We start from the raw sequence: 8,700 nt of genomic DNA, 5'->3' as shown, positions 1-8,700 counted from the left end.
TCATAAACTATTATTGTTGACATTACCCTTAAGGTAAAAGATTGGGAGGCAAAATTATAAGCCCCTATCTTTCTCTGTGTCCGAATTAAACTTCATACCCATAAGTATTGCATGAGTGTTAGCAATTGTGGAAGACTAAATGATAGTTGAATATGTGGACTTGCTGAAAAGCTCTTATATTGACTCTTTCCGATGATATGATAAATTGCAATTGCTTCAATGACTGAGATTATGGTTTGTTAGTTTTCAATGAAGTTTCTGATTCATACTTGAAATTGTGAATGAATTGTTACTTTAGCATAAAAAATCATATGACAATCTCTCCCTAATAATAAAGCATGGATTGGCTTTGTCGGGTTCACCGTCGCGGCTATTTTTACAAATAGGTCCCTGTGCTTTTCAGGAATTAACCCGCCGTCCCTACGTAAGTGGATACCTGAGAAAACATTTTGTTTTTATAAAAAGTACCTTACACTTTTGAGTATTCAACCCGCTATCCTTTTTAGTGGCTAATTTGAGGTGACGTTTTTCTTGCAGGGATCAGGCGGCGGTGGCGGCGGCGAGGCGTGGAGGCAACGCGGCGCTCGGAAGATGCGGCCGCGCAGCGGGGAGGTGGAGCTGGATCTGCTGGGGTACGTGTTCGCATCCGGGGCTGGAGGCCTAATACGTGGCCTACACCACCATGGTCCGCGGGTTCCCGGACCTCCTCGAGGCCGCGTGCGCCGCCCACGCCGCCGAGTGACGCCCCGTCCAGAACTTGCTCTTCTCCGCCTACCGCCTCACCATCAACGACCTCCCCAACCACTCAGGGCCGGTCCTGAGATTTTGGGGGCCCGGGGCGAAACCAAAACTTGGGGCCCTTATTATAGACAATATAGTGGTAATTATGAATATATGAAATGTTACCAATAATCATTTAAATTCATCAAAAAATATACATATGAAATAATTGTACATGCTACCGTTTAAAAATAACATTCTTTGATGCAAAGTCACTTAAAAAAATAGTTGTACATGTCAATCTTATCCGATAATTTCCGCTCGATGCATCTTGTTGTCAAACCATTTAAACTCTCCTGAGTCATTGTTGATTTCAAATAACTATTCAATACTCTTAACTCAGAAAAACTTATTTCAACTAATGTGATAGTTACATGCATTGCAAACAAGATGATAATTAATTGAGGCATCGGGATAAAAATCGACTTCCTTGACATACTCAAAAATCCTCATAGAAGACATTACACCATTTGGCAAAGTCAATTAATAATTTTTAGTTCAGAAAAATGCAAAACTGGATGATCATCGATGCTACCAGAGTGTGCCCCCCCCCCAATGTGAACCTATTGAAATGACTGTACTCTCAAAACAACTTACATTTTTATCATGGAGGTTGATGTTAACATTTCCCCCTTGATCAGATATGGAATTCCCATCAATTTGTTCATCTTCTCCACAACAATAATCGGCAATTTGCCATTTGGGTTCAGCGATGCATCAGTATTTCTCTTGATTTTTTGTATCAAGAACGCTTCTGTGATTGCATCATCCACCTATTATATCTTTTTTAATTGTGCTGGAAAAAATAAACAAATAATGACATCAAAGGTTGATCGATGCAAGCTATGCCCCATGTATGTGATGGATAAATTACTTGATCAGTACTAAACGTATATGGAGTAGGGATCAGAGAATACTAATATAGTATAATATACCTTGGATGATCGGATCGGCTTTGGTGCTAGGGTGTTGTTGAGCGATGACCCAATGACGCGATATTGACTCGTCTGAAATTAGGCCGGCGAATCTGCCATGTGTGTGTGCATGTCCAGCGCCTGAAGGCGGAGAGGAAAGCGGCAGCGCGTACTAAGTATTCTGATTAGCGTCTCGTCATCGGCGAACCGGCGACCGGGATTAGGAAGGAAATTAGGGGAAATAAGCAGGACGGCTTGTTATTTATGACGGAAAGGACGGCGTAGGATATGGGATTGCTACGTGATGGAATGGAAGAATAGCGCTACGTTTCCTTTTTTGAATAGAGGAAGAATCGCTGGCAGTTCGCTAGTTTGCATGCGTCCATGCACTACCTCCCTGGGCCATGGCATGTGTGTACATACCCTGGGGAGGGGCCCCTGAATTTTGGGGGCCCGGGGCGGCCGCCCCCCCTGCCCCCCCTCAGGGTCGGGCCTGCAACCACTCTACGATGTCGCCTGGGATGTCATCCTCGTCGACAGCCCGCGTGGGTGGGCATCCAAGATCCAATTTTAGTTTTGGGGGAATTAGATTTCTCGCTCGAGCGAAAGAAGCAGCTTCTTTAATCTCGTTCGGTTTTGATGATGGCAGGTACGCGGCGTCGTCGCCGGGTCGGATGTCAGCGGTTACACCGCGGGCGTGCTGGCGCGGGCTCGGAACGAGGAGGGTGCCTCGACGGACATGTTGGTGCATGACTACGAGCAGGAGATGGAGCGGGCGTGCTCCAGGGAGTTCCTGTGAGAGGAGAACCGCGTGCCAGCGTCCAGCACACGGTCGGTGGCCCACTTCATCATCTGCGGTGGCAGTGCCGTCCGCCGGGGTGCCTTCTGTGGCCGCGCCGCCGCCACCGACACCGCCGTGCAGCCAATGATGATGTCGGCATGTGGTGAAAAGGGGGGCCAAGTGAAAACTCGACCAAGCTATAAAAATTCGGTGAGATGAGTTGTTTTGCTCACAGCTCATGCCATGGCATTTGTTGCCCCTTTTCTTACTTTGTTTTGTTTTTCCCTTCGTCGATTTTTCATGTCGCCTGACAAGAACTAGAATGGCAAAGAAGAAGTGAAAAGAAAACACAGAACAAAGGATGAATGCCGGAGAGCACTACTGTATATTTACCTCCAAATATGATGGGAAGTGGTGTGCTTGTTTCTGTTTGCATTGATCGCACGGTGGCCACCACTTCACCACGCATCTGACGACGACTGTTTTATCCACGAGGTGGAGGATAAGGTATTCACCTGTAAAATCACACTTCCGTTTTCCTGTTTCCTTCTGAAATATGGATTACCAATATACTACTCTCACTTGAATTTGCACATGAAAGCACTATAAATATTTGCACCGAACTGTATAATCTGTTGAGCCAGGTGCTGAGTCTGATATGGAATCTTTATGCTTTCAGAGAAGCGCATCTCTGAAATTCACAGTTTTGAACCGAAAGACACACATCTAGATAATGGTTGCATGGGTGGTTCCAGTGTCATATACGCCAACATGGCAAGCATGTCTTCTTGTCTGATTCTAAGTTAGTTGTAAAAGTATTCCATGCTACTATTTGTTGACCAGAATTGGCTACCAGGTTGGAGATTTGGGATCAGATGCTGCGCCAAGAACTTGGGACCAAAGTGCTAAACTAACAGTAGGGGGAGGGTAATTCTTCAGGTACCAACATGGTCATCGACTAGAAAATTAAGTTAACCGTTTGCTTTAGTTGAAGCTCCAAATTGTAGTTATTTTATTCGTTCACTAATTTGGTATAATCCTAATCTAGGAGGATTATGATTGTATGATATGAGATCCTGACATTTAGCAATGATAAAAGTCTGACATTGAATTGTTCTTTTTGGAAGTACAGTTGTAAGATCTATAATTCTAGCTTCGACTTTTAACTGGACAGTACTAATTGGGCATATAATTGATGATTTATGCACAACAAGATATTCTGTTGTTTTTAGTTTTTCAATCAGATTCATCTAGCCCTTTATTGACTTTCTAATTGTTCCACCCTCTACCTCTGAAACTCAGAAATCAAAGAAAGGTCATTGGTATATCCCTATCACCGACGAAGATTTGCTAGAGAGGAAGAGGACCAAAATGTTTTTTCTATTGTTGGAGATATACATAATACATATAGATAAATTTGGACCATTTATAACAGAGATTTCTTGCCCAAAATATTAACTCTGTCAAGCTGTGGGCACTGTCAAGGTAATAACAGGTATTTGCTGAACCTTCTCTAACTAAATAGACTTACGCACAATCAACAATATCAAATAGTTCCAAATTAACAAATGTTGTTTGATTAAAATACTGAATTAAGAATTTGGTGAATTTATAATTCTCTACATAATCACTTAGTGCATTGTTAGGTTATCAAGTTATTCTAGACCACTTGGGGCAATATCATCAGACATCAATTTCTTGCATACTGCAATAATGCAAGTTTAAAAAGCCAGTTTCATATGTTTCTTACTATCTCTTTGTTCACCTAACAGCCAAGAATCATAAAAGGATGCACCTAATGAGGTAGATTTTGTTTATGAATTTTCTTTGAAGTTTACGGATGCTATAACTGATTAATAAAACATTGTTCAACCTTCTATGAGTCCACCTAGGGAGCTGTACAAATTTGGAACAACTTCCAAAACAGGCATTCAAGTATTTTTGTCTGCTACCAGTAAGCTGCCAGAGCAAGATAGCTGGGATGTCGAGTCCCTAGGGCAATGGTGAATCACAAATTGCTTGATGTTCGATGGGAAGCATCAAACAATACCAATGTCGAGTAGTAAGATCTGATTGTTCAGCTGATCAAGCCAAGATAAGTGTGCGTGCATCCCCTTTTAGTCCAGACTTAGAAAAATATGATTTCTGCTATGATAGTTTCCAGAACAGTTTGGCCCTTGAGACACTTCCTTTGTATGTGTGTGTGGTCCTTTTCTTTCCAAAGATATGCATGTCTATAGATATTATTGGAATTGGTTCGACAAACAGTGTATGTGTGACAAATTTACTAGTATACTGATATGGAATGAAATAAATATCCATGCTTTCTGACACATAATCCCCTAGAAATGTTAGGTACATAGGATATGGATAGTCTTTTTCAATGCGATAAAATAAAGCGACATCCTGTCTATTTTTCTTTGCTAAAGGGGTATTTCCATGTCGTATTGAATGATCACACTTAAATAAGGTGGTGAACATAGAGGAGATCTCGACCGGGGGAGGATAAGTGGTGACATAGATGGGGTGACACATTGAAATAAAGAGCGTGGACCTGTTTGTTGGGATCGGGTGCTTTTTGTTATCCCGTTGCAATGCACGGGCATGTTTAAGTGTGTGTGTGTTTTACTGTTATAAGAATGATCATGATGCCTTCATGTCCATATTTTATTTTATCGACACCTCTATCTCTAAACATGTGGACATATTTTTCGATATCGACTTCCGCTTGAGGACAAGCGAGGTCTAAGCTTGGGGGAGTTGATACGTCCATTTTGCATCATGCTTTTATATCGATATTTATTGCATTATGGGCTGTTATTACACATTATGTCACAATACTTATGCCTATTCTCTCTTATTTTACAAGGTTTGCACGAGGAGGGAGAATGCCGGGAGCTGGAATTCTGGGTTGAAAAAGGAGCAAATATTAGAGACCTATTATGCACAACTCCAAAAGTCCTGAAACTTCACGAAAGTCAGTTTTGGATTATATAAAAAATATTGGGCGAAGAAAGGACTGGAGGGGGGCCACCCACCATCCACGAGGGCGGGGGGCGTGCCCTAACCCTTGGGCGTGCCCCCTGTCTCATGGGCCCCCTGGCAGGCCTTTGGTGCCCATCTTTGGCTATATGGAGTCTTTCACGCCTGGAAAAAATGATAAGCAAGCTTTCGGGACAAAACACCGCCGCCATGAGGCAGAACCTTGGCGAAACCAATCTAGGGCTCTCGCTGAGTTGTTCTTCCGGGGAAACATCCCTCCAGGAGGGGGAAATCATCATCATCGACCCTCTCATCGGGAGGGGGTCAATCTCCATCAACATCTTCACCAGCACCACCTCATCTCAAACTCTAGTTCATCTCTTGTATTCAATCTTTTGTCTCAAAACCTTAGATTGGTACATGTGGGTTGCTAGTAGTGTTGATTACTCCTTGTAGTTGATGCTAGTTGGTTTACTTGGTGGAAGATCATATGTTCAGATCCTTTATGCATATTGATACCCCTCTGATTATGAACATGAATATGATTTGTGAGTAGTTACGTTTGTTCTTGAGGACATGGGGAAGTCTTGCTATAAGTAGTCATGTGAATTTGGTATTTGTTCGATATTTTGATGAGATATATGTTGTCTTTCCTCTAGTGGTGTTATGTGAACGTCGACTACATAACACTTTACCATTGTTTGGGGCTAGGGGAAGGCATTGGGAATTAATAAGTAGATGATGGGTTGCTAGAGTGACAGAAGCTTAAACCCTAGTTTATGCGTTGCTTCGTAAGGGGCTGATTTGGATCCATATGTTTCATGCTATGGTTAGGTTTACCTTAATACTTCTTTTGTAGTTGCGGATGCTTGCAAGAGGGATTAATCATAAGTGGGATGCTAGTCCAAGGAAGGGTAGTACCCAAGCACCGGTCCATCCACATATCAAATTATCAAAGTAACGAATGCGAATCATATGAGCATGATGAAAACTAGTTTGACCATAATTCCCATGTGTCCTCGGAAGCGTTTTTCCTTATATAAGAGTTTGTCCAAACTTGTCCTTTGCTACAAAAAGGATTGGGCCATCTTGCTGCTCCTTATTTACTTTTGTTACTTCTTATCCTTTACAAATTACCTTATCACAAAACTATCTGTTACCGATAATTTTAATTTCAGTGATTGCAGAGAATACCTTACTGAAAACTGCTTGTCATTTCCTTCTGCTCCTTGTTGGGTTCGACACTCTTGCTTATCGAAAGGACTACGATAGATCCCCTATACTTGTGGGTCATCACACCTCGCCTCGTGCCAAAGGACCACTGGCATCTCAATTGCTTCAGGAGCATCTGCAAGTTCCTCAGCTCCTCTTCAGTCCTCAACGGGTCCTACTTTGCTGAAGATAAAGACCACTGCTGGACGAGGCACAAGGCCAAGTCCTCACAAGAAGCAGGTAGCCTTCCATGTACCGTCTAGTGAAGACGAAGCTAATGATGAAGAAGTAGAAGAAATCATCAGAGATAGACAGCATCGGGCCGCTAGAGCCAAAGGCACAAATGTGCCTCTTCTGCTGGATCCATGTTGATCCTGGACTTCATTGATCTCTGGCAAAAGGACCCCAACACTCCTATGCCTGACTTCAATCTCACACCTGGCCGAAGTCATATGTTGACCGCCTTCATAGGCGAAGAAAAATGGAAGTTTGAGAAGGCCAGGCAGCTGAAGAAAGCTCAGTACAAGACGGGGCGTTTTCTGAAGAAGCATGTAGTCACAATGACAACTGATGAACTTGTGGCCATGCAAGCTGAGATCAAAACACTCAGTGATGAATTTGACGCATATCGTGTAGATTGGCTAGGAGCCAAAGTCGGATTCTTCAAGATGGCGAAGGGATTCACCTCCAATGTTGCAGCCCCAACGCAACGTGGAATTCCTCAGGCTGAAGCATATGCTCAGCCTACTAAAGAACATGCCAGCACCACTGATGACAATCAGGCTGCTGAAGAAACTGAAAGCACCAGGGCTGATGAAGACATTCCAACCGCAGAAGAAACTGCCAGTGCAACCTCTAGTGTTGCGCCTGAAGAACAAGCTAGGCCTGTTGAAGCATATGCTACATCACCCGAAGAGATTGACCAAGCCAGGACAACTACATCAGTTGTGCCTGAAGAAACTGAACCAATTTCCTTTACTCCTCATGCACCAACAACAAGCATCAACCTTCCTTCTGCTTTGGAAGTGAAGAAAACCAAGGCTGCAGAGCGAGCAACTATGAAGAAAAGAAAAGTATCTGCTGCCTCCAAGTCTTTTGCTCCAAAGAAAATGAAATCTTTGACCAGCTCCTATGGAAATCCTATAAATGTTGTTCCTCTGTCAAGCATGCCATCAAAGGAGATTGTTCCCTTTGGTGAGGAATATATGATTCCAAATAAATCAGATGAAGAAGATCCTTCTGCTGCTTTAAAAGAGCAGTTGGATGAAGAAATTGAAGTGGAGAACATCCCTTCAATCTGAAGGAAATATTCCCTAGAGGCAATAATAAAGTTGTTATTTATATTTCCTTATATCATGATAAATGTTTATTATTCATGCTAGAATTGTATTAACCGGAAACTTAGTACATGTGTGAATACATGGACAAACAGAGTGTCACTAGTATGCCTCTACTTGACTAGCTCGTTAATCAAATATGGTTAAGTTTCCTAGCCATGGACAAGAGTTGTCATTAGATGAACGGGATCACATCATTAGAGAATGATGTGATTGACTTGACCCATCTGTTATCTTAGCACGATGATCATTTAGTTTGTTGTTGTTGCTTTCTTCATAACTTATACATGTTCCTATGACTATGAGATTATGCAACTCCCGATTATCGGAGGAACACTTAGTGTGCTATCAAACATCACAACATAACTGGGTGACTATAAAGATGCTCTACAGGTGTCTCCGATGGTGTTTGTTGAGTTGGCATAGATCGAGATTAGGATTTGTCACTTCGATTGTCGGAGAGGTATCTCTAGGCCCTCTCGGTAATGCACACCACTATAAGCTTTGCAAGCAATGTGACTAATGAGTTAGTTGCGGGATGATGCATTACGGAACGAATAAAGAGACTTGCTGGTAACGAGATTGAACTGGGTATTGAGATACCGACGATCGAATCTCGGGCAAGTAACAAACCGATGACAAAGGGAACAACATATGTTGTTATGTGGTTTGACTGATAAAGATCATCATAGAA

At 42.5% G+C, this 8,700-nt stretch overlaps 1 long non-coding RNA gene across 3 annotated transcripts; it reads left to right on the top strand.

Moving 5' to 3' along the window:
- The first annotated feature begins 1,986 nt into the window (after positions 1-1,986).
- LOC123086276 (uncharacterized) lies at positions 1,987-5,398 on the top strand. 3 transcript variants are annotated; one of them, XR_006440774.1, is made up of 7 exons: positions 1,987-2,243; positions 2,344-2,685; positions 2,791-2,982; positions 3,332-3,414; positions 3,778-3,970; positions 4,248-4,278; positions 4,368-4,394. It is a non-coding gene; the product is annotated as an uncharacterized lncRNA (long non-coding RNA). The 3 variants fall into 3 exon arrangements; XR_006440776.1 differs by lacking the exon at positions 1,987-2,243 and adding an exon at positions 5,345-5,398 and having other exon boundaries at positions 2,256-2,685; positions 4,368-4,576; XR_006440775.1 differs by lacking the exon at positions 1,987-2,243 and having other exon boundaries at positions 2,256-2,685; positions 2,797-2,982.
- The last annotated feature ends 3,302 nt before the right edge of the window (positions 5,399-8,700 follow it).

Source organism: Triticum aestivum, chromosome 4A (genome assembly GCF_018294505.1).
Source record: "Triticum aestivum cultivar Chinese Spring chromosome 4A, IWGSC CS RefSeq v2.1, whole genome shotgun sequence".
NCBI lineage: Eukaryota > Viridiplantae > Streptophyta > Magnoliopsida > Poales > Poaceae > Triticum > Triticum aestivum.
The sequence above is the reverse complement of the archived record's forward strand: the minus strand, read 5'-3'. Positions and strand labels throughout refer to the sequence as shown.